The sequence below is a fragment of the Capricornis sumatraensis genome, chromosome 13 (assembly GCF_032405125.1).
Source record: "Capricornis sumatraensis isolate serow.1 chromosome 13, serow.2, whole genome shotgun sequence".
Taxonomy (NCBI): domain Eukaryota; kingdom Metazoa; phylum Chordata; class Mammalia; order Artiodactyla; family Bovidae; genus Capricornis; species Capricornis sumatraensis.
Window position 1 is genome coordinate 58023243 of NC_091081.1, and position 21063 is coordinate 58044305.

Sequence of the window (21063 nt, forward strand, 5' to 3'; positions counted from 1 at the left end):
ACATGTTTATTAGCTCTAATGGAATCTCTGGGTTTTCAGAATACAGGATCATGTCACCTGTATAAATAAAATTTTACTTCTTTTCAAACTCAATGCCTTTTATTTCTTGCTAGAACCCCCAAACACAATGTTGAATAGAAGTAATAAAGAGTGGCTATCTTTGCCTTGTTCTTGATGACAGGGAAGGAACATTTTACTCTTTCATCATTAAGTACAATCTTAGCTATAGGTTTTTCAACAAATGCCCTTTATTAAGGTGAGAAAGTTTCCTTCTGTTTCTAATTTGTTGAGATATTTTTATCCTAAACAGTATTGATTTTGCCAAATATTTTTTCTGTACCTATTGCGATGGCTATATGGTGTTTTCCTCAGCTTTATGACTGCTTTTTGGGGAGAGGATTCATTTATTGCCTTATTCTGATGGGCTACAAGTAGGAGATCCCAATGAGGTTATAATTTTGAGTATCATATTATTTATTCTAATATAATTCATGATTGTTGTTTTCCTCATTTAGTTTTAAATCTGATCTATTTACGTTTATTTTTATTTATTTTACTATTTAAAATATGTCTTTAATATATTTCATTGTAATTAAAATATATTAGACTTTTAATTTCATAATCCTTTAATCCAAACTCCTCGGTGTTCTGTTCTATAGCTTTTCATTTTTTTGAATCTCACTCATAATGGTTTATTTGTGTGCTTTATAATTTTGTAATGTATGCTTATTAAGCATACATTACATGGGAATCATGGTTTGAAGACATCTTTCTCCAGAGAGGATTTATAATTAATTCCGCCAGACACCTCAAGGCTACCAACTCTAGACCATGTTCTGTGAATTTTTTTTAGTTTGAGACTCCTGGTTCCAAGAAGTATAAATCCAAACCTGAAGCCATGTGAGGGTCCAACAGTGGTTACAAATTCTTCGTAAACAGTATTTTTCCACCAGAACTCAGGCCAGGTAGGATGACTCTTGTTTTCCTTTCCTGGTGGGCAGATTTTTCTCATCTCCCTTTGCTAAGGGTGTAACACTCACAGGGATACAGTTATACTGTTAGTTTTCATTCCAAATTCCCCTCTTCCTGCATCTAAGCCTTAGTTATTAATAACTGCTGTGCTTAGAAGATTATGCCTCAGATCCAGGAAGATGGAGACTGGAAAATCCCTTGGGAATAACTACTAACTCAGTGCTGTTTGGTGCAAATGTTTTTAGCTCCTTGTACCTGCTTTTCCTTGTTTCTTCAGTGCACATCTGTGTGTATGCAGTGGTGCTTACCTAGTTTCCAAGACAGCCTTCAAGGATCTTTACTTTCTGCTGTTCATATCCTTGGTAGTTCCCTCCCACAGTGAATCATGGTTGACCCGTGTGCCCATTAGGATAATGTGGAAATAACCATGTGTGCCTTCTAAAAAAAGCCATAAAAACAATGCAGCTTCCATCTTGGCTTCTCTCATGGATTGCTTGCTCCTGGGCAAACTGGTGTCTCGTTGTAGGAACATTCAAGCACACTGTGGAGAGGCCCCCATGGGGATGAACTGAGGGCTCCCACCAACAACCAGCATCTGCTTTCCAATTATGTGAGGGAACCACTTTGGGAGTGGTTCCCAGCTCGGCTGCTCCTAAAATCTTGATTTAAAAAACTTGTGAGAGATAATGAATGTTTACTGTTGCTGTAAGCCATTAAGTAATTTGTTACACAGTTATAGAAATCCAATATTATACCATATCCAGCTTTTGAAGATGTCTTATAAAGATGTTCATATTCTTTAGTCCATCATATTCCCAGATACAGAGTATTGGTCATGAAAAAAGAAAAATGCTCTCGTCTCAAGGCTTTTTCACTTGCTCATCCCTTCGCCAGTCATCTGATCTAAAATCTCACCCCTGCACACTTCCTATGCTCCTTCCTTGCTTTTCCCCCTCTCCTTAGCATTTATCACTGGTAAACATAGTACTAATTTATTTTTTAAAAATAGCTACTACATATTCCAAGTAGCTAAAATGATATGCCAATAAAATGGAAAACATAGAAGAAATAAATTCCAAGAAACATACAATTTCCTGAGACTAAATCAGAAAGTAATAAAAAACATGAACAGACTGATTACCAGTAATGAGATTTAAACAGTAAAAAACAAAAGCAAACAAGTTGAAAAACTCCCCCAAAACAAAACTTCAGGACCAGACAGATTCACAAGTGAACTATACCAAACATTTCAGAAAGAGTTAACATCTCTTCTCAAACTATTCAAAAAAATTGAAAAGGAAATTTTTATGGTGACAGTAACTACTAGACTTATTGTGGTGATCATTTTATAATGTATATAAATACCAAATCACTATGTTGTACACCTGAAACTAACATAGATCAATTATACTTCAGTTTAAAAAACTGTCTATATTCCAACTAGAACATGTATTCTATTAAGAGCTAGGATGTTGTTCTGACTAGTTCACTGCGGTGTCTTGTGACCCAAGGACTGTTCCTGGCAAACAGTCAATGTCTAATAAATGTTTCTTCTCAACCCAGGGAGCGAACCCAAGTCTCCCACATTGCAGGAAAATTCTTTACCATCTGAGCCATTACTTTCATCAAAAAGTGAAAAACTCCTCCTAGGTGGCTTGCTGAAGTCCCCAGTAGAGATCCTCAAGTGGAGGTGCAGGGATTGAACCTGGGGCCTCATGCGTGCTAAGCACACACTCTACCACTGAGTTACACCCCCCTCCTTCCGACAATAAATATTTCTAGAATTAGTAAAGGAGTAGATGAAATTTTAGCCTGAGCTTCAGCCATATCATCTTGATAAAAGCTTATTCTACTAATTCCTAGTAGAATGAAGTCCCAGTTCCCCAGATTTGTAGGTGTAATGTGCCAAGTTTCTATCCATCCTATTTGTTTCTATTCATTTCAACATCTACACCACTCATCTAGCTTCTAATCATTATGATTTTTTTTGGTTAGTGAAATTTCCTGAGTTTCCTATTTTCCTAGGAATAGTTTGTTTTGGCCCAAGTTTGATATCTTTTATCTATGTAAAACTTAACAAGACCTCCATATCGGAACTAACACTTTTCAGGTCTCTGAAACCAGAAAAGGGGTAGAAATTTCACAAGTTCACCCATTTATTCAGGCTCGGCATTTCCTCCATCATTTCACCTAATTATTAAACTTAGGCATTGTAAACTCTGTTTCTTGTAATGCTAAATTTGAAAAACCAAGTTCCTACACAGTCACTTTAGAAAACTCCAAAAGGAAAACTGAATACAATAGTTTTAAAATTTTTTGTTTCTCCCTGCATATTTAATTAAAATGCTTTTTAAATGTAAGTTCCACAAAAGGATTATGTTTATTTGGTTATTCTTTATCAGAAAAAATTGTTTGTGACATCAAGCATTCAAGTGGAGAAGAATGCCCATTTTCAAAAAGCAAGAATGTGACCTAATTAGACTTATTTATTCCTTGCTTTCATCTTACAGATTTTTGCTATGCCAGAGAATACCAAAGCATGTCCGTTTTTTTGTATTAAAAAGAATACAAACAACAGTTGATTTTCAACTTAAGCAAGATTGCCTTAATATTGGGAAATATTTACCTGACTAGAGTATGGAGAAGAGGGTTATTTCTGTGCCTGGGACATACGGATGTTTTAAATATGTCATGAGACTGTTATTTGGCTGCTTAAAGTCAGATCTTCACATGGCAAATGAATCAAGCCAATTACTCTAGAAATTCTTGTTGGTGTTAGACTAATTCAGCTGTCAGTGTGGTAGAAAGATGCAACAGAGAATCAAAAATCACTTGGAATCAACAGTATGCTTACCAAAATACAATATATTTTTAGTTCTGAAGGTTTTTATGATATTATAGAAAATTTAAAAAGAATATATGGATCAATTGCCCACAGTGTATTCTAATGATGAAGATACTATTATTGTTATTGTCACCTCCAGTGGAACAGTTAATAAGATTCAAAATTACATGTAAAACACCCCAAATTCTCCTTTCTTTGAGTTAGTCATATGTTGTTGTATTGAAACCAACTCACCCCTTCTGAAATGAGTTTAAACTGTTATGAGTTCACAGAGAGGGTTTTCAAGTGCACACAGGGGCAAACAGAAACACACATGTGAACATACATGGAGCAGGGTGGGTGAAAGGGAGAGTAGAGGAGCACACCTCTCATTCACCTGTCTACCAGCAGCCCTGAGATCAAGCTGGCATGCTGGTATCTTTTCAGCACATAGAACACTTTTCACAAAATTGGTATAAAGGTTAAGTGTATGTAATTTTCCTGGAAGAAAGCTCTTCAGGCTTTCTTGTGCCTGTGCCTGCAGATGCCATTCCAGTTGGTTCTCAGGCTATTGTCATGTGGGAAGTATGAACTGAATTCATCTTACATAAGCTAATGCAAGACAAACAGAAACTAGAGTAACTGGCAAACAGAGTGATACCACTCTAATGGCAGAAAGTGAAAAGGAACTAAAAAGCCTCTTGATGAGGGTTAAGGAGGACAGTGAAAAAGCTGGCTTAAAACTCAGTATTAAAAATCTAAGATCATGGGATTTGGTCCCATCACTTCATGGCAAACAGGAGGGGAAAAGATGGAAGCAGTCAGATTTCCTCTTCTTGGGCTCTAAAATCACTGTGGAGAGTGACTTTAGCCATGAAATTAGAAGACAATTATTTCCAAGGAAAGATATCACTTTGCTGACAAAGGCCCATCTAGTCAAGGCTATGGTCTTTCCAGTAGTCACATACAGATGTGAGAGTTGGACCATGAAGAAGGCAGAGTGCCGAAGAATTGATGTTTTCAAACTGTGGTGCTGGAGAAGACTCTTGAGAGTCCCTTGGAAAGCAAGGAGATCAAACCAGTCAATCTTAAAGTATATCAATCTTGATTATCTTTGGAAGGACTGATGTTGAAACAGAAGCTCCAGTACTTTGGCCACCTGATGCAAATAGCTGACTCATTAGAAAATACCCTGATGCTGGGAAAGATTGAAAGCAGAAGGAGGATGGTTGGTTGGAATCACCAATTCAATGGAAGTGAACTTATGAGGTTAGTGACATTGTACAGAAGACAGGGATCAAGACCATCCCCATGGAAAAGAAATGCAAAAAAGCAAAATGGCTGTCTGGGGAGGTCTTACAAATAGCTGTGAAAAGAAGAGAGGTGAAAAACAAAGGAGAAAAGGAAAGATATAGGCATCTGAATGCAGAGTTCCAAAGAATAGCAAGAAGAGATAAGAAAGTCTTCTTCAGCGATCAATGCAAAGAAATAGGGGGAAAAAACAGAATGGAAAAGACTAGAGATCTCTTCAAGAAAATTAGAGATCCCAAGGGAACATTTCATGCAAAGATGGGCTCAATAAAGGACAGAAATTGTCTGGACCTAACAGAAGCAGAAGATATTAAGAAGAGGTGGCAAGAATACACAGAAGAACTATACAAAAAAGATCTTCATGACCAAGATAATCACGATGGTGTGATCACTCATCTAGAGCCAGACATCCTGGAATGTGAAGTCAAGTGTGCCTTAGAAAGCATCACTACGAACAAAGCTAGCGGAAGTGATGGAATTCCAGTTGAGCTGTTTCAAATCCTGAAAGATGATGCTGTGAAAGTGCTGCACTCAATATACCAGCAAATTTGGAAAACTCAGCCATGGCTACAGGACTGGGAAAGGTCAGTTTTCATTCCAATCACAAAGAAAAGCAATGCGAAAGAATGCTCGAACTACCGCACAATTGCACTCATCTCACATGCTAGTAAAGTAATGCTCAAAATTCTCCAAGCCAGGCTTCAGCAATACGTGAACTGTGAATTTCCAGATGTTCAAGCTGGTTTTAGAAAAGGCAGAGGAACCAAAGATCAAATTGCCAACATATGCTGGATCATGGAAAAAGCAAGAAAGTTCCAGAAAAATATCTATTTCTGCTTTATTGACTATGCCAAAGCCTCTGACTGTGTGAATCATAATAAACTATGGAAAATTCTGAAAGAGATGGGAATACCAGACCACCTGACCTGCCTCTTGAGAAATCTGAATGCAGGTCAGGAAGCAACAGTTAGAACTGGACATGGAACAATGCTAGGGTCCAGCCTCAGCAGAGTCCAGGGATAACCTCAGGATAAACGGTGTTGGCGAACAAAAGAATGATATGGGGAGACCAAGCTTTGGTGAGTGAGGCCCGTAACTTTATTTTCAAAAGAAGCTTTTATACCCTGACTTGTAGATAGAGGAAAATGAAAGATGCAAAGTCATGCAAAGTCATGCAAAGTCAGCTCAAACATTCCAGCCGTTTTGTCCTTATCGAAACCAGGATTTTTTCTGCATACCCTTCCCATAAACAAGGGTCTTATGTTGTGTACATTATCTTATGGCCTTGGAGGCCTGTTGACATTTTATGACCCTTTTTTGATAAAGGTTGATAAAGAAAACTTGTTTTCCCTTGAAGTGTTTTTTCTTTATACCTCTAATCTGTGTCAGCCTCACACAGTACTAAACAGAATTACATTCTCATGGAACAAAGGTGCAGTGGGTTACAAAAAAGAACTTATTAGCTCAAAGGTCTGATGTGGTTAATACCAAGGCTACTACTTGTTTTTCTTACATTCCAACTATATTAACTAATGCACTCCCAGGCACACAATGGATAAAGGATATGGGAACTTGGTAGCAAGCATTGGGTCAACAATGAAACTCTTCACCAGTATTATTTTAATGAAACTTTTTCACCCCTCAAAGGGCTCTATATTTTTAGAATATTTAGGCTTCCCGTGTCATGGTTTGTGAACAATATTATGCGTAGTTGCAAGAGCCTGGATAAACCTGCCAAGCAAGCTAGAATGCTAACAGGGGGGTTTGAATTGAAATGCTCCTTTCATGCCCAAGAGACTTAACAACTAGAGCTCTAAGTTGATTTTCTCCAGAGAAAGGTGGTCAGGGATAGCCCCCTGTTAATGTCAGCAGAATTGGTGAAAGGCATAATATAGTATACAGTAGACAGACAGATTTTGGTTTGGGGTAGATGCTCGAGCAGGTCCAGGGAGTCCCTCATGTCCTGATCTGCCTTGCCTGTCAGGTCTCCTCTGCATGACCTTGTCATGAATGGGATCTCTCGTGCTGGCTCCTGGCAGAACAGACTGGTTTCAAATAGGAAAAGGAGTACGTCAAGGCTGTATATTGTCACCCTGATTATTTAACTTATATGCAGAGTACATCATGAGAAACGCTGGACTGGAAGAAGCACAAGCTGGAATCAAGATTGCTGGGAGAAATATCAATAACCTCAGATATGCAGATGACACCACCCTTATGGCAGAAAGTGAAGAGGAACTCAAAAGCCTCTTGATAAAAGTGAAAGTGGAGAGTGAAAAAGTTGGCTTAAAGCTCAACATTCAGAAAACGAAGATCATGGCATCTGGTCTCATCACTTCATGGGAAATAGATGGGGAAACAGTGGAAACAGTGTCAGACTTTATTTTTGGGGTTCCCAAATCACTGCAGATTGTGATTGCAGCCATGAAATTAAAAGACGCTTACTCCTTGGAAGGACAGTTATGACCAACCTAGATAGCATATTCAAAAGCAGAGACATTACTTTGCCGACTAAGGTCTGTCTAGTAAAGGCTATGGTTTTTCCTGCGGTCATGTATGGGTGTGAGAGTTGGACTGCGAAGAAGGCTGAGTGCCGAAGAATTGATGCTTTTGAACTGTGGTGTTGGAGAAGACTCTTGAGAGTCCCTTGGACTGCAAGGAGATCCAACCAGTCCATTTTGAAGGAGATCAGCCCTGGGATTTCTTTGGAAGGAATGATGCTGAAGCTGAAGCTCCAGTACTTTGGCCACCTCATGTGAAAAGTTGACTCATTGGAAAAGACTCTGATGCTGGGAGGGATTGGGGGCAGGAGGAAAAGGGGACAACAGAGGATGAGATGGCTGGATGGCATCACTGACTCGACGGACGTGAGTTTGAGTGAACTCTGGGAGTTGGTGATGGACAGGGAGGCCTGGCGTGCTGTGATTCATGGGGTCACAAAGAGTCGGTCACGACTAAACGACTGAACTTAACTGAACTTGGTCAGATTCCAGGACAGGGAAGCCTGTCGTGCTACAATCCACGGGGTCACAAAGAGTTGAACACAACTTGGTGACTAAACAACAACGAAAGGTCAACTGCCACTGAAAAGACAAGAGACTGAGGTCTCAATAGAAGTTGATCTTTAGAGAATCCCTAAACTTGAAGGAGGAAGATGAACTTGGGTTGGTTCTCTTTACTTGTTCATTTAATATATATGTACCTATATATAGCATATAATTAGAGATAGCAAGGTTCTTTAAGGAATGGAATGTTGCAACTGAAAAGGGAAAAGGCTGAAGACAAGGTCAGAGACAAAATAAGACTGCAAGCCTTTTCACTGAGATATCTGAACGTTTAGGTCTCTGGGCTCCTGCCTCCAAGTCTGAGAGAAGCTCAATGTGTTTTTTCTTGGGCTATCTTTTGAAATGCAAGAGAAAGGAATTAATTTCCTGACCCAAAGGGTATAATCTCTTACTCCTACTCATACTTGTGCCCCATAAGTCTTACTCCTAGCTCTGTCTGTTCTTCTAAACTGGGAGTCCTGGAACATGAGTGTTGGAAATGCTTCTTCATTAAGTATACTCACTCGACTGGTATCTCCAAACTGAAAATGAGAAATATGTATCAACTGACACACATTGGTCACTCAATAAAGGTTTTGGGGGTAGAGAGTAAAGGACAAAAATACAAACATAAAACTCAATTCCTAACTGAACAACTTCATTTTGTTTTTTAATTCTACGGTCAACTGGTAAAACATCTAAAGCCATAATGTATTCTGTTGTGTACAAGATTTAATATCATATTCTGTACTAGAAAACCAATAGATTAACTGGCTAAAAATATTTTTATATGTTTCTTTTTTTGTATATTCTGGACACAAATTCACAATAATTAGTTTATTCATAACTTGCTTCCCAATTATGAACCTACCAACTCTTTCAACTTTTGTTAGCTTTTTATTTTTACTTATTTTTAAGTAAAACAATTATTTATTTATTTATTCTTGGTTGTGCTGGGTCTTTGTTGCTGCACGGGCTTTTCTCTAGCTGCAGCAAACGGGGGGTATGCTCCAGATGCGATGCACAGGCTTCTCATCGTGGTGGCTTCTCCTGTGGAACATGGGCTCTGCAGCATGCAGGCTTTATTAGTTGCAGTGCATGGGCTCAATAGTTGTGGTCTCAGGCGCTAGAGCACAGGCTTCATAGTTGTGGCACCCAGGTTTAGTTGCTCCAAGGCATGTGGGATCTTTTCAGACCAGGGATTAAATCTGTCTCCTGCACTGGCAGGCGGATTCTTTACCACCCCACCACCAGGGAAGCCAGGGAAGCCCTAGTTTTTAAACCAGTTTTAATTGGGGATATGTTTTGAACTCAAGTATAATGTAAAATAATGATAATTGGCGACTGCTCTGGACACATGGATTAGAGGGTTTATAGTTATTAAACTTTAGGAAAAATATAATTGAAGGGAAGTAATATGAACATAAAGTTTATATGAGTGTTTGTGAATCTCTTTAAATTTATTAAAAACAAGCTACAGTGAATTTTTTCAAATGTAAACAGTGTTGATTTTCAAACGTCAAAAGTTGCTCATTCAATCAGGTGCTTTCTTCAAATGGAGACAAATGGTGTAGTAATCAACACCATGAAATATTATTTTAAACAAAATCTAAGGCTGCAAACAGAAAATGTCTTATTATTTCTATTTCTGTAAACAACTCTTAACTCTGTCATTTATTGGTTTAAAGTATGCTTTTCAATATTTGGATTTATTATTTCTTGGACTAGTTAATTGACTTTTTTCTGTGAAATCTCTTATGTATCATCCACTGAGTCAAATTAGGTATTAAACAACATGGCCTGCAAAATTTTAAAAAGACATGTAAGTCTGAGTATTACTTTTCCTAGGGATAAACAAACAAGCATTTCATTTAATGTTTGAAATTCTGCTTTAGAGGAATAGCATGTTATTTGAAACTAAAATATGTATTCATTCTGTGTTAGGCTTACTCCATTCATCCTATGTAAGTTTGATTTTTAAACATAAATATGTATAAGAGCAATAATATCAACAAATATCCTCAAAATTATAAACTTAAAACAAGTTTTTCAATCTGTCAGTGCTCAGAGATTTAAATGGATCTCTGTAAGCATGGCCAAATGTACCCACAGACATATACCTCTACAGAAGCCAAAAAGCATACCTCAAAGGGATTTAAAATGAAGGCCAGGGGTGGAATGGTGGGGCGAGAGGTTCAAGAGGGAGGAGATATATATAATTATGACTGATCCACGTTGATGTATGGCAGAGACCACCGCACTGTAAAGCAGTATCTGGAAATGTATACACTACCATATGTAAGACAGTCAGCAAGAACTTGCTGTATGACTCAGGGAGCTCAAACCAGTGCTCTGTGACAACCTAGAGGGGTGGGATGGGGTGAGACTTGGGAGGGAGGTTCCAGAGGCAGGGGACATATATGTACCTACGGCTGATTCATGTTGATGTACTGTAGAAACCAACACAATATTATAAAGCAATTATCCTTCAATTAAAAATAAAATTTAAAAGCATATAAAAAAAATGAAGGCAGGCCATCATGACACATAGGCTGTTGAACTGACTTCATCAGGTAGTATTTTGGACTGAAAGGTGAGTCATTGTACTCACTAAAGTTTTCCATTGAAACAAGCACCTGTTGAATTCCTGAGAAATCGTTTACTGAAGCTAAGAAGAGAAAGCAATCCCTTTCTAGGCTGAACACACTGGGGAAAGCACAGTCCATGGAAGAAACTCCAGTTTTGAAGTTTTGAAGCCAAGAAAAGAAAACAAAAGCTGGAGCTATCGGCAGGCATGAAGAGGTGGCAACAAAGCAACATGAAACTGAGTTTAGCCTAGAATCCAGAGCTAGAGGACTCAACACCACTATATTAGTATCTTTCTCAGGAATTGATGAAACCGCTGAAGGAAATGCTAGATTTCCCCACACTACCTAGGATGGGGACTCAAACTATTTAGAAAACTTTCTGGAAGGATGTAAACCAAACGATTAAACACTTTTTATTGGAAAGAGGGATAACTGGAAACCTTAAGTCTTTTACCTTCTATATTTTAACATCATTTAAAAATAAACATGAATTATCTTTATAAACATGAAAATCAGTAAAGATGCTTTCACAATCATTATTTTTATGTATTGGTTTAAAGTTATACCACAGTGAAAAATTCAGCTGATAGTGTTATTCAGAAGGTATAAACTTTGTTGTTCTTACTCCCTCTGCTGGCTGGTCAACAGGACCAATGAAGGAACCTTCCTCCCGGCCACCCACTCTAGGAGACTCTGATGGGGAGCAGAACAGTAGCACCTCTTCTTTAGAAACTCTCAGTTGCAGAGGCAGGACCATATGGCTGGTAGCTTCTCGGACTGGAGGGAGTCAGGTGACTCTCAGAAAAGATGGTTCTTCTTGAAGAATTCTTAGAATCTGTCACACTTTAAAAAGGGGCTTCCTTGGTGGCTCAGTGGTAAAGAATTTTCCTGCTAATCAGGAGGTGTGGGTTTAATCTCTGGGCCAGGAAGATGCCCTGGACAGGGAAATGGCAACCCACTCTAGTATTCTTGCCTATTAAATCCAATGGACAGAGGAGCCTGGTGGACTATAGTCCATGGGGTTTGCAAAAAGAGTTGGACACAACTTAGCAACTAAACAACAACAATAATTCCCTTAAGACCTACCAATGGTATCTTATGTGTGGTTATTTTTAACCTTAAATTTGATAAATGGATTAAGAGTCTCAGTTTATCAAATGACAGTCTTTCCTTCTTGTGTCTGTCTGGAATTTTCCAGGAAGCAGAAAAAGTGCGTTGCTTGCAGTCAGAGCAAACTCATCAGTCACTTTATACCTGCAGGTACTCAGCCTTCAGGAAAGCCATCCACCCCTTCCACCCATATACACAGTCATGTTAGGAGACACACAGGTGCTAATGATTCCAGTGTGAGCTCCTGGGGGCACACTTTCTCCTCCAGATGCAAGAGCTCTTCCTTTCCACCTCTTGGGCCGTGGACTTTCAACGGTGCTGGCTGCCTCAGCTAAGGGGTGTCACCAGCTGTGCAGATGAGGACCTGGCCTCTGCTATTCCGAGACACCATTCATGCTCCCATTTCTTCTGTCTTCTCTCTGAGGTCCTCACTCCCTGCAGCATGCCTTTTGATTCCCATGCTGACTGCTTTCTCTCCTTGTGTCCAGCTCTTTCAAAGACAAGTTTTCACAGTCGAAAAATAGCCCCAGTGGCAATTCATTCTGTTCTTTTTTCGTCCCTACTGCAGCCTGTAGAATCTGTTAATATGATGATTTTTTTTAAGTTTAAATCATAAAATAAACCACTCAAGTTCTGAGTCTAACTGACAGACAGTTTACTACTGGGTATTCCTCCCCAAAGGCTTCTCTTGTGCCTTCCTGCTATCCGTCCTCACTTCCACACTCATCGTCCCTCTCACCCGATGCTGTCTGTCCACCGGCATATCTCCACTCGGCTAAACTCAAACTCTGAACTAATTTCAAGGTCTTTGGTAGGGATGTTATGCTAATGAAAGCATGTGGCTAATTGCCTTCTAGCATGCTGTGACAGAGACGCTTTGAGTATCTGTTTGGAAATGTACAAACACACCCTCCAGAGAGATGTCAGCTGTGGTCAGAGGTAGATTTATAGATTTACCAAGTTGTTAATGAATCTTACTGTTTGGGCCTCCCACTGGACTGGTTCTAAGGTCTCTTGTGTTCTCTGGTTAACTGGAGGAGGAGTGGCCCTAGCTAGCCATGAGCAGGAAGCAGGGAGCAGTGCCCAGCTTGGTAGTCACCTTCTGCAACCTGATGGGGTTACTGGGACTCCAAATATAACCTCAGGCCTCCAGATCACATCTGTGAGAAGGGTTAAGGAGATGTCTCCCTTCTTATGGGCAACTATGACCAGCATTCAGGAATATCTTCTGTTGATATTCGGGTACCACCCACTCAGAAGAGGGAGCAGAAAAGACCTAATCAAAGTGGACCATCCACTGTGGCAGGAGGTTATCAGGATCCATACCCAGTGACATCAACAGGCTGGCATTTTCTTATCATTTTCCTGACCACTGCTTGAGAAAGAAATTCTGATGAGGCATTACCAATAATGAATGAAGAAATTGCAAGAAAGCTTTCTGATCACTCAATCTCCATTCATCATGAGAGATGAAAGACTGAATTTCCATTTTTTCTAGAGAAAACATTGCAAAAAACTTTCATATGAAGAGATACAGTGTATGCAGCCCAAAAAATGTAGGAAGCAAATTGTTACAGGACTGTTAGACATATTATCATCTTTTAAAAAAATTTTGTGGTATTGGTACTATTCGTCTGTTTTAAAAATAGTATTTCTGTGATTCATTTTCTCATTCTAAATACTTTCATAGCTTATTTTTGTATTCGCAATTTGTTCAATTATGAATACACAAGAACAATTTGTGTTCTTGTTCTTAAAGAAGGCCCACCCACCTGGCACTAGTCTGTCCAACACACACTGTAGTCTGGTTCCCATTTGGGCTGTGACTTAGCAAGGACTAACCATGCAGGGACAGATGTGAAAGAAAGAAGTGTTTTTAATTTTGATGCAGTTTAATTAAATCAATTAACCACAGATATAATCATTTCTATTAGGACTCCCAAGTTTCTTCCACTGATCTATATGTTCCTTCTTGTGCCAATATCTCATTGTCTTGATTACTACTCATTTATAGTAAGCTTTGAGGGCAATATTTATTCTTGCTTTAAGATCCTGATATGACGAATGTTTTCCAGTGAATGATTCACCCCCCCTCCCCCCAAAAAAGGAATCAATATCTCTTTGCTCTCTTTCATAGAGCTTGAGGAGGCTTTTAGATGAAAAACAAAAAAAATAATACAAATGTCATATTGAAATTATTAAATGGGAGATTTGGTCTCTTAATTTTCTCTTAATACAATGTTCTTTTTAAAAAAAGGTTAAAACATACTACTTTACAAATCATAAATAGCTTTGGGGAACTAGGAAAAAGTAGACCTTTGAGCATTCTTTAGTTAAAAATTACTGGCTAACCTTACTCAGTTCTCTGAGATACGTTACCACCAAGTCCTAGAAAAGCAAATCAGCAAAAAGCCTGACCCATTCATCTCAGTGACCCTTACACACCTAAGTGTCTCCTCCAACCGTGTTTAATTTAAACCAAACTTTGCACAGCACCAAAATAAGACCTGCTTTATCTTAAGAAAAAAGAAAAAGCAGGATTTTTGTTTTGTCAGTGTGTGATATACTGGGGATTAAAGTTTGTTTCTTACTAGAACTATTTAGGAAAAAAGTCAAGTCTAGAGTACCCCCAAGGGCTTCCCTGATGGCTCAGTGGTAAAGAACCTGCCTGCAATGCAGGAGACCCAGGTTCAATCCCCAGGTGGGGAAGATCCCCTGGAGAAGTAAATGGCACTCTAGTATTCTTGCCTGGGGAATCCCATGGACAGGGGAGCCAGGCAGCAGTCCATGGAGTTGCAAAATAGTCAGATACAACTTAGCATCTAAAACAACAGAGTACCCCAAATCAAAGCATATTGTTTGCCGTGAGTGATCAAATCCCTCCCTGAAATAACTCTTCCCCTTTGTCTATATTTTTTAAAGTACAGAAAAATTATGACATTTATAATGCAATTGATGCTGAATTATTACCCAACAGGCTAAGTGAGTGCTTAAGATGCCAAAAAAGCAGATGAACCAGAAATTACTAGCAAAGTTTAAATGTGATGAACTTAGGCAGCATTTCAAAGTAAGGAAATCTAGAAAAAGCCATTTTAATTTCAGTATTTAGGTGAGCTTTATGATCTTTTGAAAAAATAAATTAAAAAATAATTATATCTGGGGTTGCCATCACAGTCTTTTTAGTATCTGGAGCTTCTAAAATTCTCATTCCAGGCCCCGGATTAAAACAAACAAACAAACAAAACTCTAAACACAGAGGGTTAAGGCATCAAAGATGAAAGCTAGTACACTCACAACTATTTATATTGCAAAAGCTTTGCCTTTCTGCAAGAACATGCAGTTTCCCAAACACTAACCTCTCTTTACAAGGTTATGCTTATTAGGGATTTGAAACTCAATAGCAACACTGTTCATCCTTGGTTCAATTCAGATTGTAATTTCTTTTTAAACTACCTGACCCTTATAATCATATGGTGAGTAGGTCTGATCATTCATCTTCCTGAAGCCAAAGTACTTGGTCTGAACACAGAGTCACTTGTGTTTCTGAAGTGTCTCAGCATCATGACTGGGGTAAAAACTGCTGATTGAGGAAAGTTTGAAAGAAACCTTTCATACAACATTTTCATTGTCTTTTTTTTTTTTTTTTTTTTTTCTTTCCTTCTGGAACTAAAGTTCCTGATTGGAAAAGCGAAAGTCTTCCTAGATACAAGGATGAAGTTTTAAGAGATGTTTCTAACGAACTGTGGAAGCTATGAACCATTTCATTGTCCCTAGTGCCAGAATTTGCTCATTAAGATTTTTCTTCTTCTTAGAGCCCAGTATTTATTAAGCATTCAGCAAATTCTTACTGAATAAATAAATGAATGATTCTACCCAACTTCATGTCTTTTTCTTGAAGCTATGTTATCCCTCATAGTATTAAAATGTTGTGTTGCTGTCCAACTTCACGTCTGGTGCACCAGAGCCCAAAAGTTGCCCAGATATGATTATAGCTTGCAAGAGAGTAATCCTGGAGCTGCTTGTTTGGATTGTGTTTCTGCTCATCCTTGAACCAACTGCCAAGGCAAAAAGAATGGGACAGGCTGACCAATTTATCTAAAGTAGTGCCCACCACCTCTGAAGTCAGGTTGGAGTCAATTCCATCCAAAGCATGTGGCTGCTACCCAACAGAGGAAAAAGAATACTCCAAAGGAAAGTCTGAGACCATTCAGAATGGGGAAGAGTTGCATGGATTCTGGGTAGGCAACTAAGGCATACCAACAATGTAATTTCTACTTTCAGTATGACTCAATGAAAAACTGATAAATATAACATATGTGTTAGAAATCATTCTTTCTATCTTAAGAGTTAAGGAAAACCTGCTTTAGATTGGTTGGGAAAATTTTTTTTAGTTCCATTGGACACTATGGTCTTTTTCCTAGGGAAGGGATGCTAGGATAGGGATGCCATACACTGAGTAGAGGACTGAGATTTTTTTAACTAGACACTGTTTAGGTGACTGGTCTTGGGGATTTCTTAAACAGTTAACAGTGCTATTTACAAAGAGGTTTTAAGCAAAAATTGGTTTCTAAGAAAATTTTCCCTAATTAGAGGTCATAGAAACATTCTTTAATATTTTCCATCTTAGTACATCACTCCTTCCTGCATCTCAGACCTTTCTTCATTTTCCCCTACTCTAAATTCATCCTTATTCTTTAAATGAATATGTATTGGTCATAAATTCTTTTTGAAAAAAACCAAAACTGTCTTTATTTTACCCTTGTTCTTGAAAGATAATTTCATTGGGCATTCATTTTAGATTCACAGTTATTTTCACTTTGTACCTGGAAGATGTTATTCTACTGTCTTTTGGCTTCAGTTTTTGGCACTGAAAAGTTGGCTGTCAATTTATCATTCCTTTGTATGTGACGTTTATTTATTCTGGCTGCTTTTAAGATCGCTTTGTCTTTGTTGTTCTTAAGTTTCCTTGTAAGGAAACTACATTGGTTTCCTTTTACTTATCCTGTTTGATATACATTTTTCTTCTTGTATTTTACTAATTCTGGCAATTTCTCAGCAATCATCTCTTTCATGTTTTTCTATTCCTTACCTTTCAGACTCTGATGAGACACATATTAGATCTTCTCCTTTAATCCTTCAGGTCTCATCACCTCTCGTTCATATTTTCTATCTCCTTGTCTGTCCTTTCTACAGTTACGCCTTACTTTTCAGTTAGCTACTCATGAAAGCTTTTCATGATTAGGTCTTCAGCTATGCAAGTTACCCTTACTCTTGGGCTAAATCTCTAGTTTCTGAAGATGTAAATTTGGTTCCTTTTATCCTGGTCTGATTTAAGTATTTCAGATGTACCATTCAACATTGACATGGAACTTCCAGAAGGCACTAGAAAATGAAACTAGTATCAGTAAATCTTTGTTGAGGCTAAATACTGCATTTCTAAGTTTCCACCAATTCTAAGAGATATTGGAGTTAGTAACTACTGTCTAACAGTACTTACAGTAAACACTTAAAAATTTGTACTTTGGGTTTGCCAAAGTGGGAATTAATGCCCTTTCAAGTTTATTTAAAGACTCAGTTGAGTTCTAGCAGATTCCCTCTAAAACAAGTAAGGGTGTTGTGCATGTAACGACTGCACAGGAAATCTGGTTTTGCCTTCTACCACTCACATTTTAAGCAGGAATGCCATCACTGCACAAAACCTACAGGAATCCCACTCTGAGTAATTAAGTGACCAACCTCTTAAAAACCTGCCAGAAGCAACAGGGTCTATAAAAATCTATTTAGTGTGTCAGTTATTTAGCTCTATTTCTGCATTTAAAATTAGATTTGGAGAAAAATAAAATTTCATAATTTTGTTGTTCAGTTGCCAAGTCTTGTCCAACATTCATGATTTTACTGTTAACCAAAGGATTGCCAAGACAAAGGATTAAAACTGACAAATTGAAACTGTGTTTAATTTAGAAGAATGGGTTAAACTTGAGCCATGGAGGCTGTTCTTTATTCCCATTCCCCTCCCACCCTCCCCTCAGCCAAAAATGTCAAGGGATATGGCAGGGTTAAATTAAAAATATTTTAAGGGAAATTTTACAAGGAACATGCATAATGCATTGGCTTTGAATGTATTCTGAAGAAATATAGATTCCAAAATCCTTTTTATTTTCCTTCCTTTCCAATATTGGGAGCAATAATTTTGCAGAACTCCTATAAATGTCAGTCCTGACTATCAGGATGCACTAGCTTTAAATTCAGATGCTGCCATCAAAAGATGGAAGTTTCTTTTACTAGAGACAATACATACAGATCAATTTTCAAACTAGTAGTTACTCTACAGACACTTTTCTAGTAGTCTGTTAACTAAGAAAAATGAATGAAATTCAGATACTTGGTAATGAAGGAACACGAAACACAGGAAGCCAGTCCTCAACAATGAGTGGTCCCCGAGTATAGGTGGTCCAAGGAATGACAAATCCATTCCCATTCCCTTACCTCTTCCCTCTCCCACCCACCATTTCCCCCCTACCATCAAGTGCTAAATGTAAGCTCCTTAAAGGCAGGGGCCACATTCTTTTGGTTCACTCTAATAGCCTCTGTGCTCAGGCATGTAGCGGCCTGACACAAAATAAATGCCAAATTAAGGACTCAAATATTTATTGAGCAACGAGACAGCAAGGGAGGGAAGAAACTGCTCAGTCCTCTGGCTCCCAGACCTCTTCAGTAACACCATAAGATCTGAGCAGCTTGTTATTTCTCAGCGAGAAATTATACTTAACAAGATTGGCACCCACAGTCAGTGAAGATAAAACCATTTTCTCCACTTTTAGGAATCTGTGTTTTTAAAAATACTATCACATGAGAAATAAAGAAATTACCTGCATATAAACCTGCAGATTCATCTTTCTTCATTTCAGCTGGATTTAACAAAGTCAATAGGCTCAGTGAAGCAGCCTGTCTTTCACTATGACAAGACATGTAGAAAACCTGTTTTCCCTTCATGCTGAATTAAGCTATTTCAACCTCTATACCTTGGTTCAGTTAGAATCATCACATGATGATGTAAGCCCAAAGGGTTTCAGTGTGGTGAATTAGAAATATCAGAAGGGAGGATAGGGAAGGTGTGTCTGCAGCTCCGCCCCGGGCGGGTCTCAGGAGCTCATCCCTGAGACCCTGTCAATCTGGAAGGCTTCCCGAGACTCCTGTCACCCCAGCCTGCACCACTGACGCCAGCTGAGTCTCAAGGAGCTGTCAGTGACTGTCTTGGCTGTTGACAGCGCCAGAACAGATGACCTGTAAGAAATCCCAAAAGTGCTGTGACGCCCATGTCCAGAGCCTGCACACACTTCTGCCTGGATGGTGTCTGAGGGAGGGTGTCTGAGGGCGGGAGAACTTGCCCTTCTCTGCCTCCTCAGTTGCCTGGAAATGCCTCTCACTGGACCATTCTTAGAACCAGAAAACAAAGGGGGTTCTGGTTCTAGAAAAATGGACCTTCTGGCTTCTCTGCACTGCAAAGGACACTACACAGAGGAGACGGTGATACTGCGGTGACACAACCCAGCGAAGTGGTGACACGCTGACAGACGGAAAGAGTCAACTATGTCAAGCAGAAAGCCTTGGATTTTTCTTCTCTTCTGTTAGAGTTGGCGGGAAAAAAAATTAGCAGTTCTGTTTCTCTATTGGTAAACAAGTCCATTTTCCTAACCAGAACAAAGTGCAGAACGAGAAGCCTTCAAAATAAAAAAGTCTTTTTTCATTGTAAATCTGTCTAAATCAGTACTCAAACTTTTTTGTGTGTAAGATTTTACTTTTTTAAATTTTAAGTTTTTTAATTGAAGCATGTAATTGCTTTACAGAATTGTGCTGGTTTCCACCAACATCCAACATGAATCAGCCATAGGTATACACAGAATCCCCGCCCCGCCCTTGAATTTACTATTTTTTTTAACAAAAGCAGTGATGACACCGAAGAAGACTCCATTTCAGCCTCTTCAAGGTGCAGTGCTCTCAGTGGACAAGACAAACACAACTGCTGGGCACCCAGCGTGCTCAGGGGGCCTGACTCCAGAGGCTGTCTCTACCGTTTGCTGTCTGAGATCAAGCTCCATCTGTGTCCACATCTGTATTTTTTAGGGCTGATCCCATGCCTACTAAAAACAAGCTGCATTGTGTTGGAATGGCACCAGATAGTCCTCTACCACTAGTCACTGTGCAAAACTAAAACATTTCCATAATATTTAATGACTGATACAGTGGTCAAACCCTTCCTGCGACACCGTCATTCAATTTAAGCAAAGACGCTGGTTAATTACAGTCAGCATCATGCAAGTATGTCTTCAAAGCACACTAAAAGGAATGATGTGTCATTTGATAAGGAAACTTCTTCAGCTTGAGGCTTGGTTCGACTCAGACTCAGATATGTTGACAGTCATGAAAGTAAGCATTGCCTTTCAAACAGATTCTAAAATTCACCTAAAGGAAAACTTTGTTAAGAATTTTAAATATTTGAAAACTGTACTATTTTTTATTTTATTTTTTCTCTCTTTGTATTCCAAATATTTTGTGTAAAATTTTCTCTTAAGTTAACAAATTTCTTAAAAAGAGTACAAATCACTCAGGCTCCTGCTTTCAATGATCTGTGTCCCAGTCAAAATAATTTATAAAATAGTATATTTTAAATTAAGGTGCTTAAACTCATGTCTCCCGAAGTAAGTGCTTTTGCTGTTATTGGGAACTCAGCAAGAAATAAACAGAAGTAGATGCATTTGCCTGTATGAGAATAAACACTTTATCCAGTATAATCACGGCAGAAAATTGAGCTGATTTGTGGCAGCCATAAACAGTCCTAAGAGACTGGCTATTACACTTCTCTGTGTACTTACAGAGAAGGATCACATTCCAGCAGGCCTGATGGGCTTGCACTGCCTTCAGAATAGGCAGAATTTGTAAGAATTCTCTTGCCTCCATCACCCAACCTGTTCAATACAGCAGTCTCATGTAGGTGAACACAGTCTTGATATTCCTAATCATTCACTCACAAAACAGTTTTCTACAGGCTCTTCTTGTGTTTTGGTAATAAGCAAAACAGCTTCTTACCTATTAGCAGCAAAAGAGGGCCAAAATAAAAACTCTGAGTGAGTTGGTACTCCAGCAAGATGCAAAATAGCAGCCATGTGGTTACACTTCTGTTGAGATTTCAGGTAAGTACAGGGGCAAAAGTGTG